The 22,840-nt window shown below is 41.6% G+C and overlaps 1 protein-coding gene across 9 annotated transcripts in view; it reads right to left on the reverse strand.

Annotated features, from left to right (window-relative positions):
* The window catches only part of ATP2B2 (ATPase plasma membrane Ca2+ transporting 2), a 391,446-nt gene that overhangs the window by 240,774 nt on the left and 127,832 nt on the right, over window positions 1-22,840 (reverse strand). For all 9 annotated transcript variants that reach the window (XM_064432245.1, XM_064432232.1, XM_064432231.1 and 6 more), the window contains one exon: window positions 15,430-15,529. The gene's annotated coding sequence lies outside the window, so the exon portion shown is untranslated. The remainder of the gene's footprint in view (window positions 1-15,429; window positions 15,530-22,840) is intronic.

The raw sequence follows: 22,840 nt of genomic DNA on the forward strand, positions 1-22,840 counted from the left end.
CAAAACTAAAAATTAACCAGGCACATGTAACTTTATATAGCCTGCCATAAAATGCCACCAAAGGCCCGGAGATACTGCCTGAACCATGGCCTCTTTGGAAATCCACAAATGTTTGCTGGAGAATTGGAGACGTCTCGCCACAGCAAATCTCAGTTTACCACTAAAAATCCCCATGCAAGACTTGTTTTGAGGCAAAAATTTTCCACCTACTCCTGCATATTTTCCTGTCCAGATACTGCCTTTGCCCCAGACACTGGCCTCCATTCCCTACTCCCAACATGGAAGTTTTTATTGTACAATTGTGTCATTTGGAACATGGAGAATGAGGTTGAGTGGTAAATTATCTTTGTGAGATGAATTAGGCCTAGACACAAAGGTGCCGAAGGTAATTATCACATTAGATGAGGCCCGGCCAGAATCACAAAGTTAACCTCTGCACAGCTCTGCCCCGTGGAGATGAGAGGTTGCTCCTTCTCTGGAGTCTGTGACCACACAGATTTCTCACCCAGAGGTGACAAATAAACCTCGTGATCCAAATTAATGTCTCTGTGAGAGCCAGGTTGCTCCCTTATCTAAGAACAATCCCACGATAGAACAACTGTTCATTTTTGTTTCATTTGGTCTTTCTGCTTGGACACAGATTCTGCAGGTTCTTTTGAGCACTCTAACAATATAAACCACACAACATTTGAGTTTGGCAGGTAAGCATCTCTTGGAGGCAGAATGGAGCACACCCAAGCAGATCCAGGATCCGTGGCACATCCTCCTCCTCTTCCTCTGAGCAGCCTCTCCCTGCTCCCCTTGTGGGACCACTGGAGCTTGTTTTCACCTCAGACACATTCATTTCAGAGAGATGGGTTTGCAGAAATTTCATTTGTCTTCCTGAAACTCGGTTTTTGCTTCGTTTCTGCTTTTTTTCCTTCCCAAGCTAGCTCTGTGCAGGGTTAACTGCAGGAAAGTGATGCTCAGGGAGATGGGAATGGGATTCTTTTTCTGCTTTTGTCAACAAATGTTCCTTCATGGATCTTAATTTCAATTACTATTTCCTCCATTGGGCCATTGTCACTGCCCAAGCAAAGTGTGCTGGTATTCCATCAACTCCAGGAATAAGAAAATCCTAACTGGAAGCCAACTGGTGCAACAGCTCAAATGCAAATTTAAGTTCACAAAGACACACAAGTTTTGATTTTGCTTTCTGCAATAATGACTTTTCTTAAAAAAAATAATTAAAACAGGATAAGAGAAATTATGAAGAGCTAAAGCTTTTCCTTTTAATTAAAATGTAGCTGAAAGTGCATTAAGCACAGAACATTCATTGGGTATTATCCCAATGCTAAAATGACCTGTGATCTTATGGAATAGGCATTCCCATTCCTGAGAAGGATGGGGCACAACTGCTACTTTGAGGACTTTTAAGAGAATCAGCTCCATCCTAGGTTTTAAAGAATGAACCTCTTCTCTAGGTGCTTTTCCTTCAACTCCAGAGCTTTAGGTGTTGGGTAGGCTGTTCCCACCATGGGCTCCTTGAAGCTCCAGCAGGACTTGGATCTGCTCCAGGGTGAGTGCAGGACTCAGAGCAGGGCAGGACTGGGCCCATGGAGGTGAAACCAAAAGGGCCAAACCCCAATTCTGTACCAGCTGAAGCTGTGCTGCAACAACCACGTGTCCCAACCCCAGCAAACCTCACAAAGGTCAATAATCCCTTCCACAAGAAGGCAGCTGTGCCATGGATGAGGATTCCTCACTGACCACAAAGTGGCTCTGATTTCAAGCTGTTAAACGCAGCTGAAGTGTCCCAGTGGAGAACATCTCTATGTAGTGTCCATATTCTCTGCACAAAATTAAATAAAAATCCCTTCTGCACAGAAACCTCCACGGTGTGCACAAAAAGAGAATTCTCTGTATCCCTCAGAAGTTACAGCTTCTTTTTGCAGTAGTTCTCACATCTTTTCACTAATATTTCCCACAGTAGTAAATAGAATATGCATGGGCATAGTCACAACTGCAAAGTTAATCCTTCATGTGCTCCCAGTTATTAATATGTTCTTCTCAGCATCTTATGGACCATGTATTCATAACAACCATATGGATCCGTTAAAAACAAACAAACCCAAACGAAAACAGGTTGGCTGCAAACTCCAGAGTGGTTTTCATGAGGGCTGTAAAAATGTTTACAAATTTCCCTGAATTCCATTCTAAAAATCCCATTTTAAAATCGCCACATTAATCAGTGGCAGTGAAGCAGTTTCCCAGAATCCATTTTGATTAAAATCAAAGCAGTTAAGCTGTCACAGAGATTTTGGGGAGGAGCCAGGAGGACTGAAGATGTTGTGGCTGCTTTCCTAAGAGCAGCTGCTGAAGGTACTTGTTGGAGTTCTGGATGCTGAGAATTTTAGACTTTCTGTGCTGACAGACTCGGACTCCCCGGAGAACACTGCATTTGACCTGAGGCCGTGGAAAAGGCTTCCAAAATTGAATGATAGAACTGGGATTGTGGGTGTGAAGTTTAAGTGTGTGATGTCACAGGGTGGAAAACTTAGGTTTAAGGGTTTGGAATATAGTAATATATATAGAGCAAGGCAGAAGTACATCTCCCAGAGGTGTACATCTCCCAGAAGTACATCTCCCAGAGGAGAGCCCAGTCCCACTGCCCTGAAATGAGGCTTGTTGCTCTGGGCAGCTCCTCCCCACAGGTGACATCAACAATTTGACATTTGGACACCACAGACTCGTTCACTGTGAGATTTGTGACACATTTTGTGTGGATTTTGCATCCAGGCACTGTAGGAATTCTGCGAGTGCTGCTTCATTGTGCCACTGAACAGATTGGAGGCAAAGGATTTTCAGGTGACAGGAGGGACTTAAGAGCAGAGAGAAGGAAAAAAAAAGGATGAGTTTTTGAAGCTTCTTCTGTGTTTGAGTTTGGGTTGGACAGAGTTAAACTGCTTTAATGAATTAAAGAATATTTTGTTTTGTATACACATATTGTAAAAGAGCAGCCTGCACAAATTCCCAGACTGAAATTAATCTGTCATCTTGCAAGGTCACCATCACCAGGGAGCAGCTCTGGCAAAATGATGGGTGATGGAAAGGCAGAGTGAGTAACTAAATCAATGACTCAATATTGCTCTCTAGGAAATGATATTTTGGGTTGGAGGATACTCTGCTGTGAGATATCTCTGCAGTAGGGAACAAGGTCAGGAAAAATATTGCACTAACCAGGAGCAAATAAACATGAGGATCTGGCATTGTAGATGGAAAAATTCACTAAAAAATGTTTTTCCTACATCACTCACTAATTATTACTCATTATTAAAGTTTATAAATATTTCCTCATACCACATCCCTCTGAGTCCAAATCTTTTCCAATATGCATCTTCCATTCTAAAAATATTTTCTGTTTCACCACTCGGCCGTCAGCTGAATCCTTCCCCTAATCCTTTCCAGGTATAAAATTAAAATCAAAATGAAAAATGCAATTTCTACAAAGCCCCAAGAGCCCTTCTGAAATGTGCTGTGCTGACAGGTGGATTGCCAAAACACATTAGGACATTTTTGACCTTTTGCACTTTCAAATCAGTTGCAGTAAAGATATCGGGCATTTTGCAATAGAAGCTCTTCCCAAAGAGAGTTCCATAAAGAGTTGCTTCTAGGAAAATTTCCTTCTATTTCAGAATATGAGTGAAAGGACTACTTTAGAAAAAGGTAAAAATCACAAAGATGAAATTTTAGTGATCTGTTAGAAGGAGCTGTTAAATCCTGGATGGCAGAGTTACACCAGATATATAAATTATATTATGGTGAATAATGTCTTGTCCATCAAAATTCACACAACCAGACAACTCCATCACCAAACAATTTCCAGTCTAATGTACATCACCACCTTATAAATTCATTTACAAAACAATCAGAGGTAGAAAATTAGCAGAATAATCCCAGGGAATGTACCTAAGACATGGAAAGAATCATTATGGTCTCATGGCAGTGATTTTTTCTTCATTCTGAATTGTTTTGGTTCCCTGTCCTCAATTTGAAGGAAAATTAACAGGTGTGATGTTTAATGAAGTTCTATAAATACTGTGGATTGCATTGCTTTAGAGCTCCGTGGGACTGGCATTGTAAAATTACTGGCAAGAATTCCTTGGCTTTATTAAAGCTTTATTAGGATAAAACCTTTCTTTTACAGCAGTGCAGGACTTACGTGGGAATAACTCATTCCTTGGTGGTAAAGCTGAGCACAAAGCTGCTCCTCATTGACCAGTCCCTGCCTTCCACCCAGCAAACCTTAATCCCTGCCCACCCAAATTTTGAGGAGTTCAAACTTCCTTTTGTCCAGGTAGAAATCCCCACCCAGAGCACAGGAGCACACCAAGAACGTGTCAGGCATTCTCACAGTGGGCACAAGACAAACTTCTCCACTCCCTCTTTGTTCACCTCTCAATATTTTGTCAGAACACAGATTTCCCACACCAAACATGTCCCAAGTGGAAGGAGAGCTGTGAAAAGAACTGGAACACAAGAAGTACAAAAGGAAATACTTCTGACAGGATTTCTGCACAGACTTGGAATCCCATCTGCTCACAAAACAAGTGAATATTCATCACTGACTGGTCAAAATGGGAACGTGTAGCATTGCAGGACTTTTGCCTGGGTTAAATTACAGGGTTAAATTAGCTCCAGCCTACAAACAAAGAAAAAAACCACTTCCAGCCTATTAAAAAACAAACCCAAAAAAGTCCAAAAAACCCCACCAAAAACACTGCACAGAGATGAAACCAAACCCTTAAACTGTATTATTCACAGCTTGCATGAAAAATATTATTAAAATTGTATTTTTATACATTAGTTCTTCCTGCATTGAGAAATATGGATTATTTCTCATTAATCAACAAGTAACCAAGCCTAGGGTAACAAAGTTTCATTAAATTCACTGCTCATTCAAAACTGCAATAAACCTTTTTCAATACACTACTGCACTTTGATTGTATATGAGCAAAAGTGCATTTTGTTTCTGTACCTCAGAAATATTCATATAAATACTGTCACAGAATTTCACTTGCTCATAACACTGAATTTCACAGACTACAGAACAGACTGACAGCAACTTTAAGCCAGAAGCCACTGCCACGAAAATGACACGACTGTTACTCAGTGCAAAAGTTTGATCTCTTTTTTTAAAATCCCACTTTATAAAACACCTGACTCCCCTCTTTGGAAAGTGACTTTCTTTCAGAGCTCTTATGGCAGATCTGTGCTCTCCCTTCCTCCTCCATCCTTCCCAACCAGTGGCAAACAACCCCAAACCCCCTTTTGGGAGCAGATCCTTCTGCCTCAGTGTGTGAGAACACGAGCAGAGCCTCTCTCCTGCCTGGCTGCAGTTTTCATTTCACTGGAGCTGGTTTGGCTGATTTTCCCTGCAAACATCTGTGACTTAAAGCCAAGTGTGACTTTGGATACTGCCCACAGGATTTCCTCCATTTCCCACCATTCCTCATTCCTGGGATCCTGCCTTGTTTTTTCCCTGCTGTATTTTTAAAGCCTGTTCTTCCCAAAAAGATCCCAGTGACAGTCTCCTGCTCAAGTGTTATGGATTTTCATTTAAATTGCTAGGTGGAGGAGGGATATCAGCTCCCATTTTCCCATCCATTTCGTGTGGAGCTGCATCCAAGATGATGTGAGTACCCCCAAAATAGCTGCTCAAAATGAATCATTCAAGCCAGTTTCCAGCTCCTAACAGACAAGGACTGAGCCACCATCACAAAATCTTAAAATGTTGTATAATGAGAGTGTTTTGTGAGCACAACAAGCATTTTGTAAGCAAAGTGAAAAATAAAAATCTAAATTATGTGCTTTTTAAATTTGTAGTATGAAAATTATCTGTTTTACTCAAAGTTGACCACAGAAATAACAAAAGTCTCGTCATGTACAAAATTGATGGAAAAATAAATAACACCATCACAGGGGTCAAGGCTTCTGCAGCAAAATCAAAAGATTCAAATGAGCCTCCAGATGGGAAACAACTGAAGCTTTTCACAGGTTTAAATCTTGCTGTACCTTGGGGCTGCTGCTGAACTCCAGCAGTGCATGTATGAGCAGGCACACCAACCCCCCTGTGTAATCATACACACACAGCTGCAAAAAAACCCAGTGCATTACAGCCCTTTTTGTATCCTCAATATTCAGAGTGTAATGATGATTCGGAGGGGTTTCTGTTTCTGCCATTTTTCTTTCAGATACAGATTACAATAAATTTTTTTCCAGGTTCTCCTTTTTTAAATTTTACTCTTTACCCATCCATATCTCACCAAAATTAATTTAAACTCCATGAAGACAAGATAGAAAATTCTCTGATCCTTAATGACCCCATTTTTGAACTCCTGCAGTCTCCTCCTTTAGCCTTTGCAATCCCAATTTGCTATCCTTTAGTCTGAAACACTACAACAGTTGTGCTGGGGCTATAATTTGGTTGCCTCAGGTTCTTTCTTTTCTTTCTCTTTCTTTCTTTCTTGCTTGCTTGCTTGCTTGCTTTTCTTGCTTTCTTTCTTGCTTTCCATCAGAGGACCCTGCCTTGGGCTGCTGAGCTGCAAAACTCACCCTTTGTTCTGACAAGGCCTTATTGGCTGCCCATGCACTAGATTTCCCAAAAATCACAACCTGGTCTGATATGTTCACACAAAGCAACCCCACTACTCTGCAAAATCCACTAACCAACCTCTCTCCACAATTCCCTGAATCATCTCTCTACAAGGGACCCACTCCTAGTGGTTCCAAGCTCTACTTTAGATGCCACTTCTGATCCAGAAAGTCTGGAACTGGATATGGAAAAAGAAGTTTCCTTCCACCATAGAGAAAGAACCTGCTGCTAGTTCTTCTCAAACTATGCATTGCTAATTTTCAAGAATGCTACTTAATGGGATTTAGGACAAATTTTAAAAGGCTTGTGAGGAAATGAGGATTCAGCAGCTCCCTGAGTCTCCCATGCTCCATGGCCATGTCATTCCCTGGGAATCACACTGAGGGGACAAAAGCCTGCAGGTCAAAAAGAAGAGTTCAGTTGGGATGGGCACTGATTAAATTCCCATTTCAGTGCTGTTTGTCCAGTATCACTGACAGAGAGGTTCACAGGGGAGAACCACCTGCTCCAGCAGGACTGGGCACTCTAGGGATTTGTGGGGTAATGGAGAAAGGAAGGATTCCTCAGCAGTGAGGTTTGGGGGAAAAAAACCAACCCAACCAAACAACAACAATCCCAAAACAAAACTCAAAAGGAAACAACCAAACAAACCCAAAGGCCATCAGCCAGAGCAGCCCAGAAGGTGACAGGAGTACCTGGGAGAAGGATGACACCGATTGGGGTCATCCTCATGGCTTTTCCAGAAGTGCCAGGGATCATTTGATGGCCAGGCTTTTAAGGTTCTCCTGTCTAACATCAATTTCTACAAACTAACACAGACTCATCTCCCTCCAAGCTGGAATTTATATCCAGCGGCTTGGTAAGGTTAGAAAGTGTAAAGATAAAAACGCCAATAAAGATTATAGGAGATGATTCTTCCATTTTTCCCTCAGCACTCCCTCAGGGCAGTGCTTTCCCAGCAGAATCTGCTGGATCATTGCATCCCAGACAGAGCAGCAGTTTCACCTACGGCGCCGCTTCAGCTCCATGCAGAGCTCGCAGCAGCTGCTCCAGCACGGCTCAGCACAAAGAAACAAAACCCTTCCTTCCCTCCCCTCCTACAGTGTTTAAGCCACACATCTGCAGTTGCCAAGTTCTCTTTTTGATGCTGGAAATTTACATTTGCCTTCGTATACACACATGCTCCTTTTATCACACTCTGATAAGCTCAGTTTTTATTCTCATCCCAGATGATGTTGGTACCTGCTACAGAGGAGAAGCTGGACAGCTGCTCCTGCAATAAAAAGTGTGGGGTTTTTAAACTTAAAGACCCATTTAATGGATAAAAACAAGATCCATGTTTGCATTTCTAAAGCCAGGAGCTTGTGTGATTTATGCTCTCTTCTTTTTGGGTCTGGGCAGAAGGATTCACAGCACATCATTCCCTGAAGATATTACAGTGAGTGGCAAACGTCTGCTAAACATTGTCATTTATAAAGAGATTCTTGAAATTATAACAGATTCTAAAACAGAGGTGTAAAGTTGCTGCAAATAAGATTAAGAAAATGTTCACCAAATTCAAACTATAAAGTTTTTATCTCTGCTATATTCCAGCCCAGCTCAGGTAAGTCACTGATCCCAGCCTTGGCATTTCCAGTGCTCTTTCACTTTAAGGAAAGGGGGGAAAAAACACTACCACAAATCCCAAATAAACCCTACAAAACCAGCCTTTCACCACATTCTCAGACTGGATTTAGCATCAGCTCAGGTCAGTGCTGGTACCAGAACTGGCACTAAATGATCTGGGCCAAGAGAAGCTGGAAGCAGCAATTTTCATATTTATCAGATAATCAAGTTTTGCAGGACAAGTGATGATGATGTGTAAAAGTTCCATAGCAGCTAATCAAAGACAAAACTTGAGGAAGCAGCAAAAAGCTCATAATGAAGAAATATATTCCACCACAGGTGGCAGGAAATTGTAGCTACTGATAACAAGTGCTATGGGGCTCTGGCAAAGAAAGACAATCAGCATAAGCATGAAGGCAAAGTAGTGATAGCACCAATAAAAAAAAAGCCTCAGAGCACTCTCCAGAAATCTATGGTGAGAATCAAGTGACAAGTAATAAATTTGCATTTTCTATAAGACCTTGCATTTAAACACATTCTTAAATACTTTGTGAGCTTCAGGAGCTGGCTGCAGACCATGTGTTGCTTGAGAACATAAAAAGCAAAGCATCACTTCACTGAGCACTGAAGCATCAACATCTGCAGGGAGAGATTATGGGGAAATCTCAAATGAGATTCAGGAAAAAGCTGCTCAATCCATCCAAATGGTGCAAAGGATGGAGAAACCAAAGAATTCAAGGTTTGGTTTTTTGGGTTTTTTTAATCCTAATTTTATTCCATTAAGATTCCACTAATTTTTTTTGCTCTTGTGTTTCCACTGTTGTATTTACAGGGTCCCTCATGGTAGGAAGGAATGATGAATCTGACTCCATGTTCTCAGAAGGCTAATTTATTATTTTGTGATACTATATTATATTAAATAATACTAAACTGAACTATACTAAAGTATACAGAAAGGATACTTACAGACTAAAAAGATAATAATGAAAACTCCTGACTCTTTCCAGAGTCTCGACACAGCTTGGCACTGATTGGCCAATGAGTCAAAACAACTCACAGCAGAATCCAATGAAACAATCACCTGTGGGTAAACAATCCCCAAACACATTCCAAAGCAGCAAAACACAGGAGAAGCAATGAGATAATTATTGTTTTCCTTTTTCTCTGAGGCTTCTCAGCTTCCCAGGAGAAAAATCCTGGGCAAAGGAATTTTTCAGAAAATATGAATGCGACATTCCACATTGTATTTTAATCTATGTCTGTGCCTTGGACTATGACATGGACAAGTAAAGGACAAAGTCAGGGCCGAGCCTGAACCTGGCCAAGGTGGTCCCATCCTGGAGCAGTCACAAACTCCTCTCCAGCTGCATTTGAAGAAATTCCCAGCTCAGGGAAAGCCACACAGGAAGGGCAGTGGATCACAGAACCCTGCAAAAGCTGGGCAGTAGCAAATACCCATTCAGGACAGGTATTCATATCCCTGGCTTAGATGAATTCTTCAGGGGAAAAATGGATTGCAATGGGAAATGATTGGCTCAGCAAACAGGGAATTCACCCACTGTGCTGCTGTGAGAGAACACAACTCCTGAATTCAAGGGAATTCCAACAGCCATGACCAAGAGCAGGCAAAACACAGAGCTCAAAGCTGCTGAGCAGCATCTGTGAGCTTAATGCACATTCCAATAAGGACCAGGTGAAAAAGGAACTTGTGCTTTGTCCTAAAGGAGTTCAGGCTGATTTACAGGCAGGGTAAATTGGAAAAGAGAGGAAAGAACACCAAAGTCAATGAGAGACTTCCCATCACCCAGGAAAGCAATAAAATCAGCTAGGGGGAAAAAAAATCCCCTATCCAGATTCTGCTGGATACATGCAGTTCAGTTTCTCCCTTAAAAAGGGAAATTTAACACGGAAACGCTGGAGAAAGTGGAGGAATCAGCAAAGCAGGCTCAGGTGGGGTCATGTAAGGAAAAATTCACTTTTCCATGGGATCAAAAGACTTAAACTTTGCAAAAAGGAAATGCTTCTCTCTGCCTTTCAGGGGTGAACTTGTTCAATGTAGAATACCCTGAGTGTCAAGAAAGGTTTGGCACATATCCTTTGAAATAGAGTGTGAATAAAGACAAATGTTAACACACTCCTTTGTGAGATTTGATTTCTACATATTAGCATTTGAATTGTACCCAGCCCTCTGTGCATGTCACATTAAGAAAATTCCCATTTCTGTGCTCTGCGTTAGAGAAACCTGCAGAAATGTGGGCTCCAGGAAGAGCCAGAAGCCAGTAAAAATCTGGGAGCACACCTACAAACCCTGTTCCATCAAAGAGCCTGCCAGGGAAAACCCTAAAGCACAAACACACACACAAATTTCCCTTCGTGGGCAGCAGCTCTTTATTGATCACAACCAATTTATTGATATCAACAAGGATTCATTGTTGATATCATTGTTGATATATTGATATCAAGGATTGCTCCAAAGTCAGGAGGAATTTCTCATTTGCAGCTGCTCCCTGGAGCACTTTGTCTTTCTTCAGAGAGGGAAATGTGTCCAACAGCACCTGCAAGGAGCTCCTGATATAAATCCAATACATTTCCTCCTGTCCCTTGAGCAGGCACTGAAGTCTCACCTGACTTTTCCCCCCAAAACTGCTTAGTTCCTTGGGACCCTGGGGAGCACAAACACTGTTCTCTCTGCCAGAGCAGCCCCTGACACTGAAGCTCTTTGCCATTTTTAACAGTCAGGTCACACCAAGACAGGTGAGAATTGCTTAAATCCCAGGGTAGCACTCATTAATTAGAAAATTAACTGATATTATGTAATAACTTCATGTTAATCCATCCAAGAGATTATTTGAACCAAACACACAATACTGAATTCAGCAGGAATATGCTCAATTTTGGGGGGTTTGGTTTTTTTTAAAATCCTAATTTTATTTCATTAAGATTCCATTAAATTTTTCTGCTCTTGAGTTTCCACATTGTATTTTAATCTGTTGCTCAGGAGTCTGGTGGGATGTTTAGGCAATAGAACACATGCAGAGGTTTGCACAGCCATGCTGGGCAGCCTCACAGGGCCACAGTTCCCATCACCTTTAAAACAGGGATAAAAATCCACATTTTTCTAATGCACTTCAAGATCTACTGATGAAAACCCGTGCAAGAACTCCTGTCAGCTCTTACCCTCTCACTGAGTATGGATATGTTGGAAGATTACCCTTCCTGACCTCTGAAAATAACATAAAATTGCAATGAAGCAGTAATTGTATGATTATAAATGTCAGTAACATCAGACAGTAGGGAAAGACTAATTAAAGAAAGTTTGCTCTTCAAAGGAGGAAGAGTTCAGATTCATTCACAGATATTTATATATTTAATTTAGTTGTGCAAAGAGAAATTGAATGTACAGGTAGCTCTAGGGAAGAGCTCAGATTCGTTCACAGATATTTATATATTTAATTTAGTTGTGCAAAGAGAAGATGAATGTACAGATTTTTGTAGGTACAGGTCTGCTCTGCTTCTGCACAGCCCCTCTGAAGGAGCATCATCACATTCACAAGTGCCAGAAAAAGGAACAGGCTCTTCTTCCCCTTCAAATGCAGGGAGAGAAGTAGCACAGAAATGGATGGAAGGATGGGATGGATGGATGGATGATGGAGGGATGGATGGATGGATGGATGGATGGATGGATGGATGGATGGATGGATGGATGATGGAGGAATGGATGGATGGATGGATGGATGGATGGATGGATGGATGGATGGATGGATGGATGGATGGATGATGGATGGATGGATGGATGGATGGATGGATGGATGATGGATGGATGGATGGATGGATGGATGGATGGATGGATGGATGGATGATGGATGGATGGATCCATGGATCCATGGAGGAATCGATGGGGCTGTCTCTGACATCACACCTGCAAACCAGGCATTGCTGACATCTCTCATTGTCTGGGATGAGCTGCTGGATAATTTGTGCAGGGGATTGCAGTGAAGGGAGCCCCATGCTTTGCTGTTTGCCCCCAGGGGAGGTGGCAGAAGTGACAAAAGCTGTCTGCCAAAGGTTGTCTCACTGCTGGAAAAGTTTCAGTGGCTTCCCAGTGCCCTGCATTTACAGGCCAGGAGGGAAGGGAAAGCAGGTGCAGCCACACAAGATAAAACCATTCCTTCAGCTTTCCATCCCCAGTTCCAGCTGGCATTTCAGGGCTGAGCAGCACAGAAACAACAGCACAGCCCAAAGTATCTCCTTAATAACTCAAATAAATCACAGGGACAACAAAACAAAACCAGGAAGGATTTCACACGGGAACATCTTTAGGAGAGGACAACACCTGCAGCTATCTTTGAGAAGAGCATATCCTTGTGAGTTCCTGAGCTCAGCAGACATATTCCCAGAGCACTGGGACCTCCTGGCTCTTGTCTAAAGCTCCTGCCAAGGTCTGACCACAGCAGGTGCCTCATGTTCATCAGTGCAGGCAGCAACACCTTCCATGTGTGCTGCCTCAGCTCTTGTTGGGAGGGAAGTTAAACAGGAATCCAGGGATTCATCCCATTTTATCCTGGAATGGGATGGGAGAGGCTGAAGGCTCTAGGAAGGTTTGTTTTGGGGGTCGCAATTTTTTTATCTCTACAAGCTCACTGAATTGTGTGGTTGTGCCTGGCAGCTTGCCTTCCACAACAGGAATTGAAACTATTATACTGAGAAATAGAGAAAATTACAGCATTTCAAATTCTGCTTATTTCTCTGGGGAAAAAAAAAAAAAAAAAAAAAAAAAAAAAAAGATTAAAAAAAAAAGGGACAAAACCTCGGGAGGCTTTTCTTTTTTTAATAGCTGAATGACTAAGAAAGTTCCCTCTCTAGTAAGTCTGTCTTCACTTTTCAGTCTCTTACAGACATTTAAATGTCTGACAAATAGATTATAGACTACTTGTTTTAAGAGTTTTGGGAAAAATGAAGCTTGAGTCTGTATTACTTTGAAAGACAAGCACAATATTTGGTCTGCACAGCTTGTGGCACCTATTAAAACCTTCATTAAAGCACCAGTGACAAACTGCTGCTGTCAGGGAGAAGTGATGCTGAGCACTCTGCAATATTTGATGGTACAGTTGCCCACACAGTCATTATGACCATGTTTTCATTCTGCTCTATGCTGAAAAAATATAGGCATCCACTAGAACATTTTGATAGAAGTTGGGTTAGTTTTAGCTAAAACTAACATTTACATGGAGGTGAGAACTGTAGGTGAGTGGAAATCACCTGCGTGGAAATCTCTCTGGAAATAAGCAGTGGAAAAAGAGAGAAATCTTTGAGTAATTTCTCCCCACATTTACATTACATAATATTTTGAACGCATTAAATCTGTGCAAGTGCCACTTTGTATAATATAATTATTTTTATCAACTTCCTAACACAACAGTTGTTTTAGGTTTTTCCATGTACAGTATAGAAAAATTAATCTTAAACAATTTTGTGCAGTGTTCTGCAAAGCAGCTACCCAGAACTCAGACCTCTAATCTATGGAGAGCTTCCTTCATTACCTACAGAAAACCAGCAAAGCCGTTTAATCTGAGTTATTCATTTCTTTGCTTCTGCTATCAAACTTTAAGTCTGCTCCACACACATCATAGGAGAGGGAGAGTTCTGTGAGCAGACACCCATAGTAACAGGGTGCTCTTGCTGTCCTTCCTATGTTCACCTGCTGAAAAGAATGTGATTCTCAATCTTCCCTAATAACTTGCTAATAATCTCAATATTTTTGGAATATAGTTATTGTTGTCATAAAGCAAATTTGCTCAGACATCTCCTTGCAATCAGAAAAATTAATACTAAGCTTATACTTCACTCTACAAAATTTTATTTTACAGTTAATACTTACTAATTTTTCTTTTGGTTCTACTATTTCATAAACCCAAAACCTTTTTGCTGGTGAGTGCTATTTTCCCTTTTTTCTCTAATAGTTTGAATATTATACCTCATTTTCCCTCCTTGGTTAATGAACCTTCAGCAACAAGAGAGGTAACAAATGAAAATACAGATTGTACATGCATTGTATCACCACTTGCAAGTTACTAGAATCACTTGCTATTCAAGAGAAAATTCAGAATAAATACCAGCTTGTACAAAACAGAGAATTTTTATACAATCAGTGGCAGCTGGGCAATGCCATTTTAACAAGATTATGAAGTTCAGCCGACCCAGCCTGCCTGGCTTTCAGTGCAGTTATAACTAAAGAAAAGCTGGAGATAATGTGGTGCTGCCCCATACCTAATAGCACTGGCTGGATTCCTGCTCATCTGGGTGGAACATCCTGTAAATCTATGGCTCCCAAAATTTAATAATTAAACCCCCCACCACCTGCTTACAGAAATTAAAGTCTCATCACTGCTAAGGCAGAGCATTTTCACACAAGAGAAAAATGATGAATTAGATTCACACTGCACCAAACATGGTGACAAATGTATCAGCACTCCACCTGGATCTAATAATTTTATTAAGTTAAGCTTATAAAACCTAGCTCATTATATAGATTTAAAAAAAAAATAAGCCATAGCCATGCATTATTACTGCTGGAACTTCCATTTCTGCATCCCCACACTTGCATTCCACACTATAATTGATACTTTTCCCGAGAAATTCTAGTTTGTGAGTAAAATTGAGGGTTTGCCTTATGAAGAACAAATTTATAATTGTGGGGAAAAAATCCCTGTCTACATCAAGTACAGAGGAATCATTATTTAGGCCAAAACCTCAGGGTCTGGGGGCTGTGGGAGAATGCAGAACTCTGCCAGAGGTCCTCTCTGCAGAGGAGTCAGCTCCTCCTGCACCACTTCCGTGCTGGGATTCAGCATCTCCTCATACAAGCCACCAGCAGTGCACTCCAAACAGGTTTGTCACATTCCCTGATCCCACATGTCACATAGCACAATGTACAGAGACAGCAGATTGATCTTCCTAGCTGAGGGAATCTCTCCTTAAACAATGGAAAACCATCACTATGTGGAAAAAATCTCTGGTAAAGTGAATGGAGCACGTCTGGTCCTTGTTCAAGGACCAAGGCATCACCAAGCCAAAATTCAAGATTGTCTTTACCAATCAAAGTGAATTCCTCAAGAATTTTCCAGAATTTCTATGAAGTTACAACAGTAGATTTTTAATTTGAGGGAGAAAAAGAAAAAGAAGCAACTTACAGTTGTCTCGTAAAAACAAGCAAGTGCCTCATGAACAGGGTTCTGAGTCACATAACCAGCTGGGTCTTCTCGTGTTGGCTAATCAATCTTGATTTCAAAACTGGAATAAAGAAAGAAGATAATTAGACTTGACAAACCCCAGAGAATTAAGCAAATTAATAGAACAAACAAGGATTGATCTAAAGGATGCCCCACAGGAGAAACAGATCCAAGAGCAAACATCCAGTGTCATAAATAGTTAGGGACATTTTGCAGTAAAATCAAGGGATTAAAAAGTTCCAACTCTGTGACCAAAGATGTGAATTAAAAGCTTGAAAACACAGTCCCAGTGATATCTCTTCTTACCCATTTATCAGAACTGTAGCCCTCTGGCCTCTCATATTTGCAAATAAATGTGATTTTTTATGTTTTTGGAGACTGAAAACTCCATGTGTGTTGTGTCTGTGTGAGAGGGAAAAGCCAGCACAGAGAGCAGGAGCAGAAGGGAGACATTCCTTGCACGACATAAGAACTTGAAGGGAATAATTGAGAGGTCTTAGGGTCAGCACAGCAATGTCGTGGTGAGCAAGTGACATTCTGGTTGGTTTCATAAGAGATGCTCAGGAGGGTGCAGGGAATGACAGGCAAGGAGAGGCCCTCCTTGGATGGGATGTGGGAACACATCCCCACGACACCGTAAGGACAGACAGAAAGAAATGCATTTTTCATGTTTGGAACTGAAAGGGATTGTTGTGCTCCAGCACGATGCCATGTCTGACCCAAGCACAGAATTACACTGGGCTCCTCTGGTGTCACACCACAGCATCTGGCAGAGCCAGAGGGGACACTCCTGGGAGAGCAAACATCCACTTCTGGCTTGTGAGCTCCAGCTAATGATCAATTCATCACACCCCTCAGTAAATCATGTTGGGATTCAGCTTGCAAAAACTGGATTGTTTAAGGCCCTTTGAACACCATGTGAAAACATCTTTCATTATAGATGAGGATTTCCCTGCAGACACCAGTAGGATCACATCTGCTTCATCTTGGATTAGCAAAAAGGAGTGACTTTCCCCATGCTCCTGCCACTGAGTGTCAGCTCTGCCAGGTTTGGCACGTCATGGGCTTTATTCAGTCTCCACCTTGTGCCCAAATGAACATTCAAACTATCCAAACACATTTCAGTTCCATATTGCTGGCTTTTGTAGGACTTGTTTGAGGCATAGCAACATCCCTTAAATATTCTTACTCTAACTTAGGTCGGCTCAGTTTGTGTAATTTACCTGGGACTTCCAGAACATGGACACCATTCCTTTATAAATCACATTTCAAATGTATTGTGAAGGTTAATGCCTAACCCAGTGTTCCAGGACCACACAGTATCCCCAGACTTCCTCTCCCCTCATGTCTGTGGAAATCAGTGGGAGCTGATTTTGAGGGGATGGAAAGATGGAGCAGCCCAGGGGAGAAGCACTCCGAGGTGCTGGTGGCTGAGGTGCCCCTCCTGCAGAGCTGCCCCAGCCCTGGGCAGCACAGGAGGGACCTGGAGCTGCTGCAGAGCCCAGAGGAGGCTCCAGGATGAGGATGGCAGGAAAGGCTGGCACAGCTGGCATTGCTCACCTGGAGAGGAGAAGCTTTGGGGTGAGCTCAGTGTGGCCTTGCAGGGCCTGGAAACATGGAGAGAGATGATTTACAAGTGATAGGACAGGGGGGAATGGCTTCACACTGCCAGAGGGCAGGGTTAGATGGGACTTTAGGAAAAGATCCTTCCCTGTGAGGGTGGGCAGGCCCTGGCACAGGGTGTCCAGAGCAGCTGTGGCTGCCCCTGGATCCCTGGCAGTGCCCAAGGCCAGGCTGGATGGGGCTTGGAGCAGCCTGGGATGGTGGAAAGTGTCCCTGCCATGGCAGGGGTGGAATGGGATGAGCTTTAAGGTCCCTGCCCACCCAAGGCAGCCTCTGATGTGACTCTGTGGTGTTTAATGCCAAGGGATGCACAGCCTTGCACTGCCCCACGCAGGGCACTGACAGTGAAGGAGGAACACACTGAACCTGCCTGCTACAAACAGGAGCCTTTGTAGGATCCAGTCTGAAATCCTAGTCTCAAGACCCTGTCTACCAAAGAAAATATGACTTTTGGAACAGGTTTCTAACCAAATATTTATTATCAGGCTGTACCACCAGGTGGCAAGATTGCAAAATAAAGGAATTTTTCTAATTGTTCCTAAAACCCATTCTGTCAGGGCTGCTTCAAGGACCCCTGGCTAGGCCATGGTGATTGTTTTGGGAGGACTTGGGCAAGTATTTAACATGTACCCACATGGGTCTGTAAAATAAAGCATTTTAACTTTTCTCTGTCACTCCTCATGTAGTCAAGAGTCAAATGGAACACGAGATTTCTAGCACATGAAAAAGGAAATTGTGGCCACCAGTTGCACTTCTGTGAAGAACTTGGCTTTCCCACTGTTTTCATCCTGCTCCCTCTTTCCCTGATAGCCATTTTTACCTTTTCAAAAGAGCCTAAAACCTGACATGACCGCAGGGAACCATATAATAAAGGGAATACAACTCAAAAAAGATTAATAAAATTACTTTGCAAAGAGAGAGTAAGGACTTTACACAGAGTGTGCTTACAACCTTTTGGCAATTTTTTTTCCCATATATTGTTGTTTCTTGGGTTATATCCCAATTATCTATAAACCAACACACAGTTCTAAGTTCTACACTAAAGGTGTGCCATGGACACATGGGCTCAGTTTAAAGAGCTGAATTTTATATGTTATTTTAATTCAAAATTTAGGAAAAATATAAATCTGCAGTAACGACTTGGGAAACTCTCTCTCTACAGCCTTGCCCCTAGATCACAAAGGACACCATGTGAGCACCCAGTCCACATTATGTGATTTATTTCTATCTATACACACACAGATAGGCATATGGCTAAATAACAGGGTATAAAATATTAGCAAAGCTAATACTGGTGACCAGACCAAGCTGGTGAGAAACTCTACCGGACCCTGAGATATGCAACACAAAAGAAACAATGATTCCAGAAATAATTTGGGGACTTTTTCCTTCCATTTGTAGCATTGCACCTGCTCCGTAACACACAGATACACTTCACAGATGCTTAAAATATTGTCATTATCCCTGGAGCTAGAAGAAATTAGGTAGGTGTAAAATAATCAGAATGTCAAGCACATTAAATGTCAAGCATAAATAAGAACCAAAATTGGAATCTCTCAAAGATGCTGGTACTCCCACAGTTGGGCAAAAAGTGTTAACTTCAATAGCTGCCACCATTTGGGACTTGTATTATTATACAAACCACAAAATTCTCTGGCTTAATGGCATCAGCTTGAAAGATGATTTGGCATTAGAAAGTAGAAGTAAATGTTGTCCAAAACATCAAGAAAACTTCCTGCCCCAAAATAGATTTTTATTTGAGACTCTTCAATTCAAACACTCCAGGGTATTGAAATTAAAGAGAGAAATAAAAAATCCAAAGGGCTTTGCAGGAGAAGGGAGGGATGAGTAACACACAAGCCTGTGTTACATGAGATGGCACCAAAAATATAAACTGCAAAATAAACTGCCAAGTTATGTTCCTTCAACCAATAAAGCAAAATAACTTGTTCAATCAACTTTTAATTCCATAATCCAATCATCATGAAAATTAAAATCAAGCACTCTTTCCCTAGTGAATATATACTAACTAAATATTTTAAAGTGAAGATACCTAAAAACTAAATTAGATTGGAAATTCCTTCAAGAGATTTGCTTTCATCTAAATTCATACCATCCCAGCATAGAGTCAAGTCCAGAAATCTAAACTGTAGCTAACTAAAATTTAAGCTTGAAAAAAAATATTAAAACCCACAAAGCACATTATGCCATGCTTAGAGAATAGCACCTGTTGTGAGATGTACAACAAAAGCCACACAAGCGTTTTGGGGTATTTTGTCTGGAATCCACATCTCCTTTTCTTTCCACATTACCTATTTAACTTCCTATTTGAACCACACTACTAAAGCAGCTTTACAGGACACTCAGAGCTTGGGAATGGCTTTGCTTTGAGGGCTTCAGATGGGACATTTCCTGGAAAAAGTCTGTGGCCCTGGAGAAGCCCATGGAGGAGCCCAAGGAGGAGCCATGACCCATCACAGAGATGTTCACATGGCCAGAACACACCACAGAATACTGAGTATTTAGATGTTCACATGGGAGGGATTGGCACTCTTGAACAGAGGCAGGATGGAAAGAAACTCTTCTCATCCTTTCAGCCTTGGGGCAAGAGCTCTTCTCTTGCTGGGAAGGGCTGGAGCAGAATCAATGGGCTGAGAAGGGGATCAAGAGGAACAGGGCTGAGGTCAGCAGAGCACTTGGCCTCAGCCAGAGGAGTCAGCCCAGGGGAGCAACAACGTGGATCTGATTTGCAGCAAGAGAGCATCAGGGCTCAAACACCTCCCCAGAACCTGAGGAGGGAGAACATCCCAGGGAGCTGAGCTTTAAAACTCCAACCTTCCTGTAAAGGCCTAGAACACCCCTCACACGTCATAGCTCACCAGCATGTGCTGTGCTGTGCTTCAGATTCCTGGAGCCTGAGAGAAAACACTCAAACTCACAAACTCATCCAATTTTACAATGAATTGATAGAATTAGGGCAAGACAGATTTACTGCCCTGCTTTAAGGAATCAAGGCTCTCTGCACTGTTTAGGACTTGCTAACGTGCACTGCTAGGATTACCATGCCAGCTTAAGTCTCTGCTTCAAATCCCAAACTAACAAGAAAATACAAAGTATAAAGGTATTAATAACTGGAGTTTAAATTACATTGAAGGCTTTGTTGGCTTTCTTCTTTGCCTTATTAAATAGTAAGAAAATAGAAAAAACAATCCAAAATTTTATAAGTAAAATGAGGCAGTGCCATATGGGCGAGCACTCTTCCTTAAGGTCTTCATGAAAATAACATTTTCTCTTCCTAGAGAGTACTGTGATCCAGCCACAGACTCAGGCAACTGAAGTACGTGTTCACATTTTAAAAAAATAATAAAATCAAATCCTCTTCATGTTCAAGAACACTCTCTAAAGCACTTACTCTATAAAAAGAAATCTGAGAGAGTACATACACCTGATTTATTTCAGGAGCCAAACAAAAATAACAAGAGTGCCACCTATCCTTCATTAGGAATAACAGAACTTCCTGTGGACTGACCTTGCTGCTAACAACCCTGCACAACAAAACCTGACAGCTAAGAACATAAAAAACTCTCCATCTGGGCAGAAACTTGAGGGAAAAATGCAAAGGAGTGTTGCATGGAAAAGCAGGATTAAAAAGAAATACAGGAGGAGGAGGAGGACTTGAGAAAAATAAATATGTTAGGTATCAAAAGTATAAAATCAAAAACATTAAACCCAGGAAAACTGAAGATGTTTTAAAGCTTGAGGCCACATTTTGGGTTTCAGTAATAACTTTATGAAAATAAGTTTGTGTGCAACATGCAAAGAGCAAACTTGGTCTAGAGGAAGCTGCTGTACAGAGGCAGCAGCTGCCACTGAACAGGAGACAGGGAATGTTTATTCAGTGCAGACAACTGGAGCAGCAGAGAGAGGCGGGAGGGTCATTATTTTCTCTTTTTTAAGTTATAGCAGATAGAGAAGTATTATATACTATATTATGTAGTAATATATTCTATATATTGCTCATACAGATGAGCAGTCCCAGCACCTATACCAGAAAAATAAAAAGAAATTATTGCATCTAGTGATAAACACATAAATATATTTATTATATAAAATAATTATTAAAAATATAAATATATAATATAATATGTCTATAAATATATGTTACATATTATTTTATAGTTATTGTTATTTTACTTAATTATATTTATATAAATAAATAGAAAATATTTAGGCATTATAGATAAGTATATTTTATTAATGAAAAAGGAGAAAAGTTTTCCTTTTTGGTAAAGAGAAGTCATGGCTCACAACCTGCTACATGTGATGAAGGAAAATCCATATATTTGCATCTACTAAAATCCAATAGATATTTGCAGGCTTTCAAACTGCCTCCCACAAAGGGAGCCACATGAAAACCAAGCCACTGTGAGAAAATAGAGAGGGGCTTTGCATTTCAGAAAAATCTGGTGAAAATATCTGGTGAAGCAGAGCTCAGCTCTCCCTGCAGAGCTCTCCAGGGAATGTGACATGGAAAAGGGAACAGCAGCAGAGCCAAGAGAAGGGGCAAAGTTCTTCCTGAAAAGTGAGGAGGGGCAGCCATGGGGAGGAGTGAAAAGACCTTTCCATCTGCAGCTGGGCATTAGGGCAGGAGATGAATTTCAGCACAAGTCCCCACAATATAATAAACACTTGAAAAAACAAATACATTTACTGCTCAGATAGGGGAGCTCTGAGCTGATCCCTTCTCCAGAGAAGTGAGACTGGGATAAAATAGTGACACAAACCATGGCCTTACACGGGACAACATCCCTCCCATTTTCACGCAACCACACAGAGCAAAAAACAGTCAAATATTTGTAACCTCTCTATGGGAACAGCCTGGAGAAGGCTCCAGGGAGACCTCAGAGCCACTTCCAGTGCCTAAAGGTGCTCCAGGAGAGCTGGAGAGGGACTGGGGACAAGAGGGAATGGCTGCAAACTGACAGAGGGCAGAGTTAAACTGGATATTAGGAAGGAATTCCTGGTATGAGGGTGGGCAGGCCCTGGCACAGGGTGCCCAGAGCAGTTGTGGCTGCCCCTGGATCCCTGCAAGTGTCCAAGGCCAGGCTGGACAGGGCTTGGAGCACACTGGGGTGGTGGATAGTGGAGTGAGATGATCTTTAAGGTCCCTCTCAACCCCAACTATTCCTAATCCACAATCCACTGACCGTAGGTTGGCCAGAAATCTCTTGATGATGAAGCAGTATTTTTTAAATCAAGTGGACAGCCAATGCTGACAGCTAAACAATCATCTGCACTAAATTTCCCAGGGAACTGAGGTGTGAGACACCAAGCTCCAGGAAGCATTGCTTGCCAAGCAGATCTTCCTCGGAGACATGATTTACAGGATAAACAAAATGCAGTGTCGTGTTGGAAAGTAATGGAGGTTACCTCAAACCTGTCAAAATTCACAACTTCAACCTCCCCTAAAGTATTGCAACTGCTTTACCGTAGGAAAAAGGTGGGAAAGAGTCCAAATGACTACTGCAACCTCTCCAAAGAGCACAATGTGAACTCAAATAAAGATCATTCCATCAAGCTCCCCAGCAGAAGCTCCACAGTGAGAAGTCCTTCTGGATTGATTTACCTATAAAACAGCAAATGATGGTTTATCTATGGAGGGAGCTTTGCTCCAGTGGTTTATATAATATCAGTCCCTAAGTATAATTACAGCTATATAATCAATCAGGGACTGCATGTTATTTTACTC

Source organism: Passer domesticus, chromosome 9, assembly GCF_036417665.1.
Source record: "Passer domesticus isolate bPasDom1 chromosome 9, bPasDom1.hap1, whole genome shotgun sequence".
NCBI classification, from domain to species: Eukaryota; Metazoa; Chordata; class Aves; order Passeriformes; family Passeridae; genus Passer; species Passer domesticus.